Source organism: Coturnix japonica, chromosome 2 (genome assembly GCF_001577835.2).
Source record: "Coturnix japonica isolate 7356 chromosome 2, Coturnix japonica 2.1, whole genome shotgun sequence".
NCBI lineage: Eukaryota > Metazoa > Chordata > Aves > Galliformes > Phasianidae > Coturnix > Coturnix japonica.
Window position 1 is genome coordinate 101133602 of NC_029517.1, and position 19513 is coordinate 101153114.

General features: G+C 40.5%; 1 protein-coding gene across 9 annotated transcripts in view; it reads left to right on the plus strand.

The window, feature by feature from the left end:
• FAM110B (family with sequence similarity 110 member B) overlaps positions 1 to 19513 on the plus strand; it is a 96144-nt gene that overhangs the window by 35037 nt on the left and 41594 nt on the right. For 2 of the 9 annotated variants that reach the window (XM_015855637.2, XM_015855640.2), the window contains exon 1: positions 11869 to 12071. The exons of 3 other annotated variants lie outside the window; for them this stretch is intronic. The gene's annotated coding sequence lies outside the window, so the exon portion shown is untranslated. Of the gene's footprint in view, positions 1 to 3574; positions 3597 to 11868; positions 12086 to 19513 lie in introns of those variants that run through there. 4 more of the 9 variants (XM_015855638.2, XM_032442733.1, XM_032442732.1 and 1 more) reach the window with 3 other exon arrangements.

Below are 19513 nucleotides of genomic sequence, written 5' to 3' on the forward strand. Positions count from 1 at the left end.
GAAGATGTAGTATGGCTGTTATATCACATATCATGCATCTGTTATATCATCAGAGTTCTAAAACTACAAGAAGTGCTGTTAAGTTATAATCAGGGAACTCTGTACAGCCTAAGTCTGTTCATATTGCATAACATCAATCCATTATTTCTCACATTTTTAAGATATTTTTTGGCTTTGGTTAGGTTTTTGCTGGAGTTCCCGTATTCAGTGATTCTTATTTACTTAGATAAGTTGTGAAGATCACCAAGTGAAAAAGGAAAAATGATCTTAGTTTTCTAGCAGTGTTTTGCCTGCGTTGTATGTGGCCTTCAAACCTTAAGGTGTCTGGCAGTGCTAGGAGAATCGCTTTGTGCTTTTAGCCTTTTCTAGCTGGGTATATTAGAGTCCTGACCTCGTTAGGGAAGGAGATAAAAAGTAAGAGGAAAAAAGAAGTCATGTCCCACCCTTCACTAGTCCTCTGAGGTGTGTGGGTTACCTCTTCTTGTTTGGTTTTCATAAGTTGAACTCTTCATAAAAACTACAATAAAATCAGTAGTTGGATAGACACCCCCAGCTGCTAGTCAGTGTCAGTATGGGGAGATGACTCAGGATGAACTACAACTGCTTTTTTATTGCTATTCCCCCTCCTCAGCTTTAGTGTTGTAAATTTGGTTGTTCCAGGAGAGGCACTGATTTTCTGCATTTCCCTAATAAATGAACAAACAAGAAGTTCCTTCTCTTTCTTTAGAGGATATGTTTTCAGAGATGCTGAACTTGTCAGTTACACTAATTGCAGAAATACACTATTAAATTACTAGGAATATAATTTTATTACTTCCCTAAAAAAACATAAAGGAAATGTAATTCTGAACTATGTGAAATTTTTAAAAGGGAAGACCAACTTAAAATTGTGAACAAAGATTCAGTTGCATCAAGGACATGATGTAAAAATAAATAATGAAGTAACAATGGGGCCAGTAGATCACAGTAATCAATTGACTACTAATCTCAAGCGTCAAATGCCTGCTGTGGATTTTACACTTAGCCCTGGTCAGTGCTGACTTGTATCAGTGTGGGGCGTTAAGCCATTCAGAGAACTGTGGTTCCTTGCTCTCTGGCCTGAAAAGAGCTCCTTGTGATGGAAGTGGGTTCCTTTTATGTGTCCTGTGAGCTTGAACACACAGTTTGCCAGAAGTACTATTACTGTTCTACCAAACAGGCTTCTTGAGATAGACTTTATCCTTCCATGGGGTTGCTGATGTCATGGTGGTTATTATGGTAAGTCATCCATAATTACCTGCTGCATGATAAAATTATTTCCACTCATGCCTGTTGAAATAGTTTGCTTCATCTCAGTTTGTTTATTTGGAAGTTTTCTGAGTTGCTTGCAGAGCATTGAATGAAAAGAATTAATCATTTTCCCAAGATAGTAGTGCTGGGCTCTCCGATTTATATGAATTTTGAGGTGTACAAAGAATAAAAAATCATTTTTTATTGAACTTATTGGTAGTTGACTTCATTTTACATCGTCGTCCCTGAGTTAAAAGAGCTTGTTATCACAGCAGTTAATAAACTCCTTAATAACAGGGTTCTTAATGGATTTAATAAGCATAAATGCTTATGCTAAATAAATTCATAATCTACTGCCTAAATCAGCCTTCCCTAATTTGTACATGCCAACATCTTGAAAATAATTTGCTGATCTATAAAGTATTTCCACAGAAGAGACATATTTATACGTAGATCTCTTTTATAGTGTTTAAAAATACAAAATGGCTCTTAATGCTGCTGCCTGCTGCAGCCACAATTTCTAAATTAGATTAGGAGCTGTAAGCTTTCAGAGGAGTCGAAGTATTTTCTCATGTGTCGCACAAACAGTATGTGATAAGAAAGGCTCTGTGGTGAACTGTTGAAGCAGACAGCAAGCCTTAGGTATGTGACCTCAGCCAAAAACTATTCAGTCACATCAGTGTGATTTAAGTTATCTCTACCCAGAATTGTTTGGCACTGAAACTACGTTATTCTGATAGCTAAGCTCCGTGTCTTTGCATCAATTCTAGATGAAGCTTCGTTACCTCTGGAGTATTCTGGTAGGATTTTGTCCTCTGTAGTGCTTTTTGATATTTGAATTGTCTCTTTCTTCTTTGTGTGCTATATTAGTAAGAATAGATAAGTCCAAATAAGTGTATATATACCACTTTGTGACTCTTTCAGTTACATCTTGATAGCACTTCTATAACAACACGTTCTTCTGCAATACTCATTCACTTGAGTTTTTGCTGTGATAGGCAGCCTGTAATGAGAATATCAACTCATACAAATAATTTTTCTCTTTATTTTGTAAGACAGATTACAGGATAGTTTAAAATTACAAGTATTAGGTCACATTTTTCTTGAATGATTGCTTGTGATCCTTGCCAAGTTAGTGCTCTTACTCACCCATTGTAGTCATAAGGCAGGGTTTTAAATTTCAGTCTTAAGGGAAGCAGAAAAAAGTGTTTATGGAGTAGCCTGAATGATGATTGCTTCACATCTCTTTAGCTTAATGTTTTGATGTATTCGTTGTGTTAAGGAACTTTGTATAAAGTACAAAATGAATTAATTTTCTAACATAAAATATGGGTAATCTTGGGAAGTATTATGGTCCTTAAGGTGAAGGCATGTGATGTAGTCTTCCATTCATAGATAGATAGATTGTGCACCTTTTAATTTTCAAAAGCTTTAATTCCAGTTCAAGTAATCGAATGACTCACCAGTTATCTAAAGCATCAGGTAACTATACCTATATTTAGCTTTGTTCTAGCTTCTTATCCTTGTTTCTATCTTCATTTTCTCAGTTGGAAGCTACAGTGAGTTTCGTTAATGTTTAGAAAAACAAAAACTCCAAACAACTTGGGAAGCATTTCTAAGTTGTTCTCACAAGTACAGCCTCTGTAAGCTCTTCAAAGGCTCTTCCCATTTCTGCTGATAGTCAAGGGGTGAAGAGAATGGGTCCTTAAACTTCTTTCACAGTACCTTCAAACATAAGATACTTAAAAAGTGTTACCTGATGAAGGATGAGGTTAAGCTGGATGTAATGTCTTTATTAGAGAGTGGTATCTTCCCTCTGCCAAGTCCTGCTAGCCGTGTCCCTGGTATGGACCAGCTCCAGCAGTACCTTAATTCTGCTGGTAGGCCATTGCTGAGGCCTGAGATGTTGGTCTCGTGTTTGAATTGCAATCTGATAACCCTAAGAAATGCACAGTGATGTGAAGCTCCCAGAGAAGATGGGAACCAGTTAATTTATTATCATGGTTTTAGTCTGTAAAGCAGAGATCAGAAATATCCAAATTACTTTCCTTTGCTTTGGAAGTGTTGTGTGCCACAGACAGCAGTCCTTAACTATGGGTTGGGGTGCTTGCCTTTTTAACTTACCAAATGGAAGTTCTGGCTTGCAGATTAAATATGAGCTGGTGCTTTTGCTGCTTCTGGGAAGGATCTTGTATGGATAATTGTGTTGGTAAAGTAGTCATAGGTAAGTTCTCCTGAGAGCTGTAGTAGCAACGTGCAAATAATGTATTTTGTTTTTCCTCACAAGCTCTGCAGATCTGCTTCCACAGGCTTTACAAGCTGATGAGGTGAGTAAAGAGGCACTGCAAGCTAGAAGGCATGCTTTGTTTTCTATAGTTCTGTCTCCTGATACCTTTTAGGTGTGGATTTAGTTGCTCTCTTCTTCTAGGCATATGCTTTTATCATTTTCCTTTTGTTTTGTTGTTCTGGGCTTTTCAGACACAACAAACTTCTCAAGTGCATCCATGCATCTCTTTCAGCACCAGCAGCTTCTACAGATCTTAGGCTTTTTTATTTATTTAAACACCAGTTCATCTTATGTATCCCCACATAGTATGGTTTGATACTTTCTGCTCTTGTATTTTATTTATATGACGAGAGATACCCTAATATATGATATCATTGGGAAGACTTGAAGGTGTCTCTGATCTTATTCCAAGTGTTCTCTTTTGCTAGTTTTAGGTGCTGAAGTGTGTACACAGAGCCAAAAAAATCTCATTACTGCTAGAAGTGAAAGATAATCTTAAGGTCTCCCCTTCATGCATGCTCAGATCTGTAAAAGTTAATTTAAATCACACAGTCTCAAGGAGAAGAAACACATCTGAATCCAGGTGGTTTTCAACCCTAAATTGCAAAATAGATTTAGAAATATATATATTCATAGATCTGATGTGGTTGTTTCATCACACTGTACTGATGAAATACAAAGCAATAGTAGTGGAAGCTACTGTTTGCTGGAGTACTACACTAATTTACCTCGAGATGACTATATTCTAAGTACCCAAAGAGAAAATGAGCCGTCTGAATTCTTCTCTGCATCAATATTTCAGAGCTATTTCAATTCCGTATCTGCTTCATTAAAAACAAATTATATAAATGGTGTGGTTGTAAGTACTCACAGTAACTTGAACACTTTAAATGAGACAAATGGTTAAGATTTTGCACTATGACATGTGCTAGGCTGATCAGTGTGAAAACTCAGTCCTGTGCACAGGGTTATTTACATTGCTTCCTTTTGGTCCTGCCGACCATGAATATTTATGCTGGTGTATGGTATATGGGGGGAGTACATGTGGCAGTGCAGCTGAGCGGTAGAAATTATGGGTTTCTTTTTGTGTCATACATCAGTTTCTGTTATAAAGTATGAACATCGTGTACAGTGAAGTAAATGTTAAACACTTATGCAACTTTGAAATTTCCTAATGTTTTCCTTCTCTGGCAGCCCTTTTACTGTGGTTATGTTGCTTATGTTTTGACTACATACAGCTGGAATTTGTTTTGAAAATATCAATGTCTGTTTAATTTGCTGATTAGCTTTGAAGCAGTTTCTTTCTTAGACCCTGATTAAAAGGGATGTTTGGAGAGCAAGGAGAGACTTTCTTGTTTGAATAGCAGAAGACTGGCTGTAGCAGGAGATGCATGTTTGAGAACAACTGAAAGCTCTGGCTCTCACTTCACTTAATTTTAACTGCTTACCTTTTGGCCTTTTCTGATGGTTTTGTACCAAATTTCTACAGGGCTTACGTGTAGTTACAAAAAATAAATTTTAAAAGTTGTCAATTTAGTAACATGGAATCTTAAAATCACCAAAGTTGGAAAATACCTCTTAAATCATCCAGTCTAACCATCCACCTATCACCAGTATTTCCTATTATTGTGGGACTTCTCTTTCCACCACTGGCATATTTGGGGCCTTTAAATTCAACCCTGAGATATCATCTGCTTGAGTATGCAGGAAAAAAAAAACGTCAAGCTAAACCAATGTAATCCTTCACAATGTATAGTATTGGAAAAGATGCAACCTACTTGCTTCATGAAAACTAGGTTCAGACCTGTGAGTGTTAAACTGCATTATTCCCGGTCGTATGTTGACAGAAATTCAGTGCCCACTAAAACAATGTGGAGTCATCACTGATAAGTTACAGTGCCATTGGCACAAAGATTATGTACTGTCATGGTGTTTTTGTTTCGTTTTCCTGGTTATTGACAGCAGTAGTATTACAGCTGGTCACTTTATTCCATATTGACATATACTGAGGGGAAACTGAGCAACAGTTTTTTTGCCCCTGAGGCCTAGGAGCGGAAGGTAAAGAAAATGCCTACTCTTCTGGTCAGGAAGCATTGGAGAAAGAAGGCCAGTAAGTGATTTGTCCTTGTGATGTAGCAGTGGTCCTCTGATGTGCATTTGGTACTTACTGTCTCCCCTGTTAGCTGTAGTAGGGTCTTCACTTCCCTCTTGTTTTAGGAGAAACACCATGAAGGAAGGAGAACATTAGTTCAAGTGGTCAGGGAGAGAACAAGGGGTGTAAGTCTCTGGACTTAAGGGTAGGGAACTAATCTGCATTTATACTGATTTTACATGAGCCTGGCCATGTGAGTTCATTGCTCATTTTACTTTGGAGCATTGGCTAAAAGCCACAAGCAGTCCTGGAAGCAGGGTCTGGTATCTTATCTGCCCCACAAATGTCAACTGCCAGGTCTACAAGCTGCCCAAGGTGTTAAGTACGCTCTTGTTAAGGAATAAGTCCTGAAGAGTTATTCATTCAAGGGCTTTTGGCTTGCTCCATTAAATAATTAAGCCTCTCTTCCTGGAGAAGCATTTCATCCATGCCAGCAAAATGCTTCTGGTTTCTTGTAAGAGGATTGTGAGACTGGGTTCTGGTACAGCGAGTCATAGTTGCTGGCTGTATGTGCATACAATTTCTAGTCATTAATTTAACATTATTTCTAAGATTAAAATCTAAATTTATTTTACACTTAGGTAAAAAGTCTTGAAGTTTAGTAATCCGTCTTCAAACTTGTTACCTTTGAAATGATAACCGAAGTCATTGCATGCAAAGCAAGTTTTCTTCTGGGATTAATTGTGCTGAATGTCTTCAGCCCTTGCATACAGTAATGAGATCAGAGAGTTGCTCTGAGGCTCATGATTATGGGTGTGGGCTGGAGACTTGAAGTCTCCAAGCTTTGCCATTTCTGGGCGGTTTTCAAGTGAGTGCCTGCATGCGTTAGCATCTGCAAAGAACCATTTCGTGTTCTGACAGTTGCACCTTGACTTGCTTTCTAGTTGTGTCTTGCAGCTCGACATAAACACCTTCTCGTGTAAAGAGATGTGAGAGAGTGGAAAACATTCTTTGAAGAATGAAACAAATGTAATGAAAAGGGCTTTGGAGAGCCTACCAGGTCTTCATTGTCATCAGAGAAGATCAAAGAAAGCCACAGAGCTGCACTTTCTAACCAGAATTGGAAACAACATTCTTAATTACAGAAGTCTGACAGTTTTTCCTTCAAAGCAAGGAATGCTATGTCTCGTTCTTCAGCTATTGCACTGTTTGCAGCAGAGCATTTTTGAAAAATTACACCTGTCCTCTAATGGGAAGTTTGCATTTAGAGTTGTCCTGGGCCAATATAGATGTCTTGGTTAGATATGAGCAGCATAAGCTTTTATCACAGATTGCAGTAAGGTGGTCATAGGGAAAAAGACAGTAAATAGAAAAGGAGAAGGAAGTGCCAGCAGTGGTGATGAAGATTAATGATGTGGAGGTACTGGAAGTGTACTTACCATAGTGCAAGCTTTTTTTTCTCTCTTTTTCTTTATCTGCTCTTCCACTGAGGAAAATTCAGGAACAGGCCTGTGCTTGTCTGTCAGCTTTCTGACTTTAGCGATGCTCTTGGGATCCCTATTTTCCACTACATTAAGTACAAAAAATGCATCTCCACTTACAAAGCCCCCTTGTGGCCTGTTCCAATGTATATTTAACTTCCCATGTCCTTGTGAGCAGTTGACTTTTGCTACCCTTATTCCTCATGTTATGGCTTGAGAATCTTCCATCCATCAAAATTATATACTTTTAAACCTGTTTGTTATGGTATGCAAATATATCTCCCCTCACCTGACTGCTAAGGGAAGTAACCTCTGCTTTCATTAATATATTTTTTACCAGCTTTGACTCACTGAGGTCTTGATCACTGGGGTCACAGTCATTGGTTTATGTAAGTCATGCATATATTGTAGGTTGCCCAGAACCTGGATCCAATGCTTAGAGCTATTTCCTTGTTTACCATGTTACTGCTGAGCAGTTTGGTACTTTTCTGTGTTTCATCATCCTCATGGCCATTTAGTTGGCTATCAAGAAGTCATGAAGTGGTGTCAAGGAGGCACACATGTTGGTCTTGTTTGTGTGTGCTCACAAATGTGTTTGTTTATATCTGGAGCATAGAAAGTTCCACGCAAATGTGCGCAAGAGCTTCTTTATGGTGAGGGTGATGAAGCACTGGAACAGGCTGCCTAGAGAGGTGGTGGAGTCTCCTTCTCTGGAGATATTCAAGACCCGCCTGGACACCTACTTGTGTGACCTGGTGTAGGGAACCTGCTTTAGCAGGGGGGTTGGACTCAATGATCTCTGGAGGTCCCTTCCAACCCCTATGGTTCGGTGAATTCTGTATTTCAAACTGAGCTGCTAGTGCAGTAACTGTTGCTGGTGTCAGAGTAAGGGCAGTTAATGGACCCAGGTGTGAGAAAAGGTAGTTGGAGGGGTGAAATAAGAGGGATGGAAATACAGGAACATTAAGAATATTTGTGTAGTTTGCTATTGATGCTGAAATAGGTTATGGAGGAAGAAGAAAACATTACAGTGAAGGAAGAGTGAAAGGAACTTGGGTAGAAGTGAAAGTTTTCTATTGGGATGGAGATGTCAGAATAGTGTGTGTGACAGAGAACGTATTTTGGGGTGATATGAAGTCTTCAAAGTAACCTGTCATTTAAATTTGACATGGCTGTGTTCTTAAGGATGCAACCAGAATAATGCTAACACCTGTGCAATATCTTTTTTTTGTGAGCAAATTATAAGTACTCAGAGTAGTAAATCTCCAACAGGCTTCGGATCCTTCTTTGCTGTGTTTACTTGATGGATCCATTGTGAGTGGGATGAAACACACCTTACTGGCAGCTTGACTGCTCCTCTCCTGGTTTGCAAAGGTGGTAATGGCAGATTGGTGTCTTTCTTTTGGACACTTGGCTTCTCAGTGAGGAGTCTGCCGATGTGTATGTCTGCATGTACAGGTAACTGTTTTCTTAGCAGACTTGAGCTAGTATCACTTTGAGAAATGTCCATACTCTATAAAATGGAATAGTTTTTTTGTTTGTTTGTTTGTCTTTTACTATGCTGAATGCCAACCTTGAAGCTGGGGATTTGTGACTTCCTGAGAAGGTTTGCTTGGCAAATGCTAAGGAGTGTGTTTTATTTCCCTCCATGAATGATGATGGGCTTGTGTTACATTTACCACCAATTTACAGACTTCCAAGACTTCACCAAGCACTTGCTGGGCAGGGAGAGAGCACACCCAATAACTGCTGGGAAGTCAAAGGCAGTTTTCACAAGGAAATGAAAACAGCACTAGATAAATCTTCAGGGGAAGCAAAATTGAAATATAGAAAAAATTGTGAAAAATTGCCCCTTCATATTTAATCTGTGTAAATGGAAAAAGTACCATGCCTACATCAATCTCAAGGGTTTGTTTTTTTTTTCTTCTTTTCCTGTTTTGTATACAAAACCATGGGATAGTTTATCTTGCTTTCTTCTGCAAGTCAAATGAATGCATTGAGCCAAGTAAAATATTCATTAGAGTAATTGGTTCAGTTCAAGCTCTTAAGACTACAGCTTGGAAATATATGTGCTATTGCCTTTAGAAATGCAGCGTGCTGCTTCAACAACCCTTTTATTCAACTCATTTTTCTTTCCATATGTTTTCTATATTTTTGCAAAACCTATTTAAGTAAACACTGTAGCAGTTTCTAAACAATATTTGATGTTTTTTCAAGTCAAACATCAACTGAAACCTGTTTAATTGTAAGACATATCAGAAGTCTATTGATTTGAAATATTTTTGAATTAAAACCATAGGATATGTAAGTACTTATAAAAGTTATATAGGAAAAAGTTATTTGTTCCTCAAATAGCCATCTGTCTGTTAACTCACTTAGATGTGCTTAAATGAGGTGTAAAATGTATTGATATGATAGCGAGGCAATTTTCAGTGTAGGATTTGTTTTTGGTTTCACATGAAGTCATCATACCCATAGGTTTTTTGTTTTTCCTCCCCTCTGTGATGGGCATCTGCCTCGAACCATATGGTTGTGGAAAATGTTGATTGAAACAGTTCTGTCAAGATCATGGCTAGAAGAAAAGCCTACCTTACATTTCATTTCTAAAAACGTTGTACAGCCCTTCTGCTTTCATGTGAAGGAACAGGAACTCGAAGTTCAGCCCAGATGGATCCCCTGTGCCAGGGACAGGCTTATGCTTTCTATGAAAGTCTGCCGAATATTGGCCAACTCGCCTACCTTTCACAACTTGTTCACTTCCAGCAGAGATGTGCTTGGGCTGAAAAGCTCCTCTATCCTCAGGAAACCTTTCCCAGCCTCTGTTGTTGGCATGTGTAGATGCGGCCAAACCCTTTCCCAGGTCCTGTGCCTGATCCAGACTCTTGTGTGTGGTCATCACAGGCAGAGAGGAGGCTGGCAAAGCTCTGCCTTGTGCCCAGCTGGGGTTTTAGCGGGTTGCCTTGCAAGCTGCCACCAGCTTCCAAACGTCAGACCCAGGGTGCTATTCTACACAGCTTCTTTTCCCTGCAGACTATCTAAAGATAAGGAGATCGCTTTGTCACTTGCTGTTGGTGTCTTGGGGGTCTGTGAATGTGGATTAGATGAAAAGAATGTCTTAGTCTTTGTGTCTGTCCCTCTGTGCTTACCAAACATTTCCAACACCTGGATCAGAGCACCAGGGTCAAGACTATCAGCTTAATTCCTGCTCCAGCCTTTGTCAAAATGATGATCAGATACTTTTTACCAACAAAGAAATGAGAATCTTCTTCACCATGATACTCTCTCTTCAGTTCTCTTTCTGTTAAGTTTTTAACCTGTCTGTAAGCATCCCCACTCTTATTTATGAAATACACACCTGCCTAGATTCTAATCACGCTGCTGAGAAACATGGAATATTCTACTGAGTTTTAAAGAAATGGTGTGTAAAAATTGATGAGCTCCTCAGATAATGTAATCTGAAAAGGAAGACTTAATAAAATAACCCCCTTAGTTTACTGCAATACGAAACTTAATGCTGACTGAAAGTTGACTCAAGGGGCGAAATGTCACTCTTCCTGCATTTCATTTTTATTTCTATCCATACAGAGCTTTGAGAATGCTTTTCTTATAGAAATGAAGTCTGCTTCTAGCACAGAGTGACTTTATGAGCAATTTCCACTGGCAGATTAAGTAAGCTATTTGCATATTATCAATAAATGTGGCCTTGTGCTGTTAACACATGGGAGCCTTATTCCATTGGTAATGTTTTATGTAGTAGCAAACATAACTTTAGTACTGAAGTAAATACGATAGATAAATGTTTGTGTACAACATTTAATATTATGTATTTAGACAGTGCCCGATGCTGTGTGGTTCTGGTGATAAGAGTAAAGAAGTGGAAGAAATGCTAGCAGGAACACATAGAAACTGTGTTTATGGGTATGTGTAACATAGTGGAACATCTTAACAACGTATTGTAAGGTTACATACACCTAATTCTGGACTGTGATGACACTGTGGCAATGTCAATCCTGAAAAGAACTGCTTTATCTCATGAGGGACATACTTCTAAGGAGTGTTTGCTCGTGGAAAGTATTTTTCCAAATGAGTCCAGTTGTTTTGTCTAATGGCAAAAATGTCATTGGCATTTCCACCACCACCTTGTGAAAGCTTAGGATGTCATGTGCCAGTGCACACAGAAGCCCTCAGGGTAGCTGAGTGTTTGCATGAATGAAGATGTGCAGGAGAGAGGTGGTCCTGTTGATGTCTATGGGGCTGCTGTGTGCTGAACGTGTGCGCTGAGTGCCTCAGAGGTCTGCATTGTGAGTTATGAACTGCTGTAAATAAATCCATCGGAGATCTACAGTGATTGCACTGCTAGCGTGTACATTCAAAACAGGAATTCTCACTGACAAAGTAAACTGCTAGGTTATGTTGTCTCACCCTGATGGATCCAGCAGCCGGCAAGTGGTCAGCTCTACAAGCGCTCTCCTAAAAGCATCCTTTTATCAGAGGCTGAGACCCCCCCCACTCCTCATATTCCGATCATTTTCATGGAGCCAAAGCAACAAACCAGGCATTTTTCCTTCCCAGCCCCAGGTGCCGATCCTTTGGCTGGGAGGTGTGACGTGCCGGCGGTGGCAGGCAGCTATAATTAGCTGAGCAGCCACTAAGCAGCGGTGACAGGGTGGGAGCCGCAGCGAGCATGTGCCGGATCCTGCATGTGCCTGGCTCTTATTGGCAGGCTGGGCTGCTGCCTGCCGGTTTGATAGGTTTCCCCAGTAATCTGCGTGCTGCATTACAGACATAGATACAGAGGTACTGCGCTCACGGAGCGCTGGAGGTGCTCAGCTCGTAGCGTGAGAGCCCGCAGATGAAAGGCATTGCTCTTTGTTACCAAACATCAGAACTCGAGGACTGCTAGCCGCCAGCAGAGAGGTCGGTGGAGGAGTTTGACTTCGTGGTAATTACTTTCAGGTCTTTATCTCTTCAGTAAAACACAGTCGTGCATGAAATGAATACTGTTAATCATGTCATCTGTTTAATTTAATCTTACTTTCATTAATAATGTCGTGTGTCCTGTGGTGGGAGAGCCATCAGAGTATCAAACATGTCGTTAGAGTGGATTTAGTAGAAAGATAGGGTGTGTTTATGCAGGAATATTTCTTTCCTTTGAAATCTCGAGCCTGTGCATGCGAGTAATTTTCCTGTAGCCTTTTGTAATGCTGGTAGAAATATTTCTCTTATTGGAATGCGTTCTGCTAGCAATTGAATTAGAGCATTTATGCCTATTGGTACACGAAGGGAAATCTCCTAACGGTGATTAGTTTAAAGGATAATTTTGCCAAGCGTTCTTTAATTTGATCAGAGTAATGACTATCCTGGTGCTTCTCTCATGGAAAGGGAAAGAGATGAGGAGTATATGCTATTGTTCTTACCACAGAGATGCTGTAGCCTTCATGTCTGGGTGGATTCTTTGTTTCAATCACGGGTTTTATTTTCAGTGGCTTTCAAAATGAAACTGAAGCCACCCTGCCTGCTAGACTGCAGTATATCCTTTGCTTACACACACACACACACACACACACACACACACACACACGCATATAGATATATACGTTTGTATTGTTCTCAAAGGCTGAATTTTGGCCCAGAGCCTTGTTTATCGTCAGAACTGCCTTCAGCAATAGAATGAAACAAGATGGGCATGCCAGTTTTTCCCCTGTGGTTCTGAGACTTTCACTGTATTTACTACCACGCTCGTTTAAGTTCTCATCATTCTTGACCTGTGCATCAATTGATGACAACTTTTCCTATAAAAGGCACACATATTAGATGAGCACATTTTACAGTTAAGCTGTTCAGAAGATGGGGAAGCAAGCATAAAGTATTTAAAAACAAAAAGAATCTCTTTATGTAGCTCTTCATGTGATGACATTGGAATATTGAAGCTGACTGTTGAGAGTTGGAAGTTGATGCCCTTGTCTATGTCGGACTCCGGAGCCCAGATAAACTTGTGCATGAAGTCACCAGCCCTCTGGCTGGCTGCCACCATGCGTCGGAGGGATGAGGTTGTCTCAGCAGTGTCAGGAAGGTGTTGAGAACAGGAGCTATTTTGGTGTCAGCTTTTCACTCTTTTCTCTGCATCTCCCTATGAGGATGCTTTCCCGACTGCCCAGACCAACGCAGAATCAAGTTGTTTGTTCTCTAACCGTCTGGTGGGAAACTACATTAACTTTCGGAGTAGATACCCTTAAAACCTGCATATTTATGTGTTAACAAACTTTGTATGGCACAGCAGGTATGCATGCTTTGTTATTCGTAACAGCGTATTCAAAAGGAAAAGTATTTGGGATGTTTAAATCACAGCTGGCAGGCACCGGTTTCTTTCAATGTTTGCTACTGACTAGAATAATACCTTGTAAACATTCACCAGGATTTTGTTTCTGAAGCTGCTTTTGCTGATGTCGAACTGTGATGCAAAAAAGCTGTTTCCCAGCAGTTCAGTTTGGACCTGGCTGTGAAGGCTGGTTGCTCAGGTTGCTGTGTGTTTCTCTTTGCTTCAGAAGACCAACCAGAAGCCTCTTAAAGAGGTGTTCAGTTAATTTATGCCTTCTGCCTTCTTAAAGAGGCTTTCGTGAAGTAATTATCTCTATCTCCGTGACCTCTGTGACATGAGGGATGTAATGGTTAGTTATAGCTAAAGAATGTAGAAATTCCCTAGCCGAATAACGTGTTTGCTATAGCTCATCTTCAAGGGATTGATATACTTACTTTCTGTTTCAGGTCTTCAGTTATCATTATTTGTAAACAATGTAAGACATAACAAGAAAGAATGTTGTGACAGCATATCTTTGGTGGTGAATATACCACCTGCTCCCAGAGAAACTGAAATACTGCACCCCATAGTGCATATAAGGTGTGCATCTCCTTACCTTCTAAAAGAGCTGTGATGGTCTATACAAGCATCTCCAGGAAAAAAAGACAGTCATGAAGCTAGAACTGGTAATAATTTAAACTTAAAATCCTTTAACAAAAAGGAATAAGCTACTTTGTTATTGCTTGTCTTTTTTCCTTTTTTTTTTTCTTTCTAAACCATCTCCTTTTTCTTCTTGGTAAACAAAGACAACAAATTGAAGCAACAGTTATGGGGTGCTGTCTAAAAAAAATAGCCATCTTTCCTGCTATAAACATTTTAACCTTAACAGGCCGAATGCAGCAGGAAATCCAGCACACTTCAGATTGTTCTTCTTGAGGTTTTACATTCACATTTGCCAGAAAGTTTCTTGACTTCAAAGTTTGTAGTTGCCGTTTGAGAGGAGATGCCTGCGCAGTGCATTTGCTCTGTGCCTCTGAGATGTCTTCATCTCTGCTCTGTTGCTCTGCAGTTAAATCTCTACATCATTCATTAAGTGAAAGAGAAACTTTTCCTTTCCAACCAAGAATTGTGTTCTGATAGCAACAGGGCAAGGGAGAATGGTTCAAAACTAAGAAAGGGGGGATCCAGGTTAGATGTTAAAAGGATGGCTGCCCAGAGGGGATCCAGGTTAGATGCTAAAAGGATGGCTGCCCAGAAAAGCTGTGGGTGCCTCATCCATGGAGGTCTTCAAGGCCAGATTGGATGTGGCCCTGGGCAGCCTGAGCTGGTGGGAGACAGTGCTGCCCTTGGCAGAGGGTTGGAGCTGGGTGGGTTTTAAAGTCCCTTCTAATCAAAGCAGTTTTGTGATACTAGAGTGCAGTGGGTGTATGGTATGGTAAGAGCAGAATATGTTAGAAAAATCAGTGTCTCATCTGCTGGAATGTTTCATATGTATATAAGTAGCAAAGAGTGATTTCGATCATGTATGCCTAAGGTATGTTTGTGTTGAAATGAATATGTTGTTAATGCTTTCAGTGTGGTACCCATAATCTCATTATAGCCCAATGGAAATATTTATATTCCTTGAAGAGTAGCGCTTTCAGAAGCACAGGCTTTGACTGCTAGCTGGAGATGGATATATGCAGTAACCTGAGTGCCAGTAATAAACAGTGTTAGACCAGCTCTTCTATATTAAGGTATTGGGTCTTTTTTATCATTCAGTGTGTTAGTGCATTTCGCATTAGGTAAAACCATACCAAATCTGAAAGAGAAAGATGATGCTTGAAGTTAGTCTGTTAGTAATGAGAGACTCCAGAAAAAGTCACAGGGATATAAGGTATCACCAAAGAGTTTATTTTGCAGCATTTGTACTTACAGGCCTTGCTGTTTCTGAAGTTGAGTAGAAGTAAGTGATATATATGTAAAGGTTTACATTAAAACGAGGAAAGTGACTTTGTGCTCTAAAGTACCTTTTGCCTTTTCATTTGTTTTTGGAACCAACTCCAGTTATTACCATGATGGAACATCAGTCAAGATGGACAAGAAGTTCAGTAGGGTATCTGTAGTTGCTGCTCATTGCACGTTGTTCATGGGAGATCACTACCCTGTTCCCTTTGGTTTTCTTTGGGAGTGAAAGTCTTTTACATCCTTCAAATCTCCAAACTTTGGAATTGGGATGAGTGAGATGAGCCTGTCTGAGGAGGTGAGGGACACTCTGAAAATAAGGAAGATCTCATTGCCTTAGTAGCAGTAGCAAAGTGAGATTGGAACCATGATGTCCTTCCCCATGTGGAGATGGCTGGACAGGATGGGCACTGGGAAGATGGCTCCCTTCATTGTTAAGTGGCTGACAGGCCAGGGCAGTGTCTTCTGTGGGGCTGCTCTTCCTGTCCCATGACTTTCACTCATCTGCCACGATTTGTTCAGTGGGGTAACAGTGTGGAGTGGGAGACCTGAAAAGAGGATGAAGGACGCATAGCTCTAGGCACCTGTCTGTCAGATGCTTGCAGTACACTGAGGAAGAGCATGTTTTATTGAGCAGGGTGACAGAAGCAGCAATAGCTTCCCCTTTTGGTTTAGTTGTGTACTTGGGGAATGGGGGTTGAGAGTAAAAATGGAGATAGTTTTTATTTTTTCACATTTAATCCTTTGTTACAATTAATTTTAATCATTCTTAAATTTATTACCTGAGGTATTAAGCCTGGTGGATTGATGGATTTAGTGCAGGATGCAACTGACAAATCATTATCCTGGATGCTATTGTCTGGGTAATCCTAGTAACAGGATTCCCATCTCTGTTTCTCATTGTCTGTCATGAATGTGCTTCAGCCACCTGTGGGTACCAGTGCTTGCTGCAGTCTATCCACAGGGCAGTGGAAGTTTCCAACCCAGATCCTCACTTTGTAATAAATGTGTTGTGTTTTGTTAAACATGAATCATCCATTCCTATCCATAACAGACATTTCTTGTTGTGCCTGATATTTCTGAGGTATATGGGTTTATTAACTAAGCGTTATGTGTGCTGCTGCTGCTTATATGACCATCTATTTTATTGACTGTTTATCTGTTGGGCTCTATAGAATTGTTTTACTGTATCTGTTCCTAGTATTGATGTGTATACTACAAAATCTCTATTACTAAAAAAGAATGATATCTAAAGGAAAGGTAATAATTTAATGTGCTTAACATTTTGGAAGTTGCTAGACTAGCCCAAAGATCATGCTGATCTGCTCTCCGGTTAGGAAGTCTGTACAAACACATTCACATCATGCAGCTTGTGGTACAACTTGTACGGGTTTATAGGGCCACTTAAACTGAGAGAAATTTGAACATGCAGGTCTGTGTGGGTACAGACCGTTTTAGAAGTGTGGGAATATTTGGCGCTTGCTTCTATTTAGGATCCGTGGTTATAACGAGCTCTGGGTCCTGTTTTTGTAGGTAGCGATAATGAAATAGTGATAACAAAGGAGAGTTATTGATATGGGGAGGCATGTGTTTGCATTATCAGACAACAGTATGAATCAGCCTCTGTCCTAAAGCATTGCCTGCCTGTATTATCTGGGCAGAAAAAGGCTAGAGGGAAAGGGGGAGGAAAAAAAAAATCAAAGATTGAAACATCTTTTATGTGACCACAGGCTGTGAGCTTTTAAGGTAAGCTGAACAGTCCATATTTTATGGTCATAAACCATCATTGCAAATGTCCTTAAAGAGGGCAAAAAAGAATCAGTGTAACTGCTCCTGCCTATGTGAGCACTGACAGTACAAACCTCCCAGGGTAGGGACAGTTTTCTTCAGTGACATAATTGGCCCTGGGTATTCTGGGCATTGCAGTCATCCAGAACTGAGCGTGCAGCTTTGTATCTCGCTGTGACATTCCAACAACAGTCTGACCAGAAGACAGATGTATGAGATATTGAAAATTGGTATCCCGTTCTGTTCCATCACTGCTCTGCCAAACCTATTGCAACCCAGGCTTTCCCCACCTCGTCTCTTTGATGTCCTGTGGAATGCAGGTTGCTGCTTTGGCCCCTGTGCTCCAGGGCTGGGTGAAGCCCAGCACATGCAGAGTGCTTGCTATTAGTTGTAGTGGAAGGCAGAGCGTGGTGGCTGGAACAGAACAGGGCCTTGAAGTAATAGATGGCCTCCTTGTCTGTCAGTGTTTTGGTGTATCATTTCTCTTTTCCTCACAGTTGTTCTTCTCTTGCTGCCACCTCAGTTCTAAATTTGTCTGTCCCATTTTCCCATTCAGACCTATCTTCTTTCAGTTACTCCCTTTCTCCAGTCAAGCTTTCTGTTCCTTTCAAATTCTACCTGCCATTCAGCCCTCTATGCTCTGGCATCTTTGCAGCCACCACTCCATTTTCAGTGAGGGTTGTCCAAAAATAACTTGCAAGTAGAGGTGGCCAGGTTGGGCTTGCAGGCGAAGAATTCTCTTACCAAAGAGGTGGTTTTTTTGTTGTTGTGATGTTTTCTTTTTTTACTGACGGAAAGTGTCCTTGGTTTTGTGCACAGAAAGCTCGTTTTGATAAACACAAATCTTACCCCTGACCTTTCCAAGTCTGACATATCTGCTTTTCTTCTCTTACCTCTTTACTGAAAGCGAGCGTCCCTCTTCATCTTCCTGTCATCCTCCTGTCATCTCTACCTCAGGGCTTTCCAAAGTGATTCATGAGCTTTGCTAGCTGCATTTTGAAAACAAGGCCCCTCTCAATTGTGTCTGCACACAAGTGCCCCACATCAGCTGTGCTGTAGGGTGGCAACCTGAGGGGCTGCCCTTACAAACCCTCTGCTCTTTGCAGGTGTCAGGCAGCAGTGGCATGATGCTGACCCAAATCATGACAGCTTTGCTGCTGCCTACAGGACTGCGAACTGTGTGGGTGCTTGCTGGCTTAGAGTTGTGTTGATTTTGCTCTTTTGTGCTGACTGCTTGGTGAATTTACTGCACTGGCTGCCTAAAGGGTCTGGCACTTTCATGGTTACCTTAGTTAAATCTTCACAGAGTGACAGCCAAGCAGATGGTGCAACCATCTCATAGAATCACAGAATGGCCTGGGTTGAAAAGGACCATAGTCATCATCTGGTTTCAACCCCCCTTCTATGTGCAGGGTCACCAGTCACTCATGCTGAAGTACATAGGGTTTTGGTTCTTTGTCTTCGTAAGGAATTCATCCTGCAGTACGTTTTGAAAAGCTGGAATGTTACTATCAGCTCCTAAACAGCGGTTTCTGCAAGTATTTTCTCTTTCCACCTTCTACAAAGCAATTTATGCTTTTTTATTTAAATTTAGCATTACTCTGAAGACATGCATCAAAAGCACGTCTGCAACTAAGTCTTAAATCCATTCTTAGAAGAGTTGTACAAATACTGAATCCATTTGGTGTTGAGTTAGTATTGATTATGATTTTTTTTTTCCTGCAGACTTGCTGAAACTTGATTGATACTTCCCTCACGTCCAAGAAATAGATATATCTGCAGCTCTTCTAGCTTTGTGGAACAACCTGTTGAGGCAGTAGGATTGTACACAGAGCTTTTTTTAATTCTGCTTGCCAAAATTCATGCAGGAAATAATCAATGTATATAATTAACTCTTGGTGAGGAATGAAGGAAGATGGAGTCAGGCTCTTTTCATTTGATATCTCATGACAGCACAAGATGCAGTGGGCACAAGCTGAAACACATCTGGTGCAAGCATATTTATTTATTTTTAACTGTGAAAATGACCAAATGTTGACATGAGTTTCCCAGAGATGTCATGGAATCTCCAGTCCCAGAGACCTTCAGCAGCTGCCTGGATGTGGGCCTGGTTTTCCCTGCTTGGGCAGTGGTTGGGCCTGGTGGACCCAGAGGCGCTTTCAGGCTCATCTGTTTCTCAGTTCTGGCTTTGGATATCCCCACACAACTGACTGAGCAAGGCCAGTCAGTTCTAGGGAAATTACATGCCACACTTTATTTTCTGTGCTTTATGCAGACATTGTAAATCTTAAATAAGTTCCCTTCCACAGTGATATGTTGTTGCTGTACTCAAAAGCATTATATAAAATTGCTTC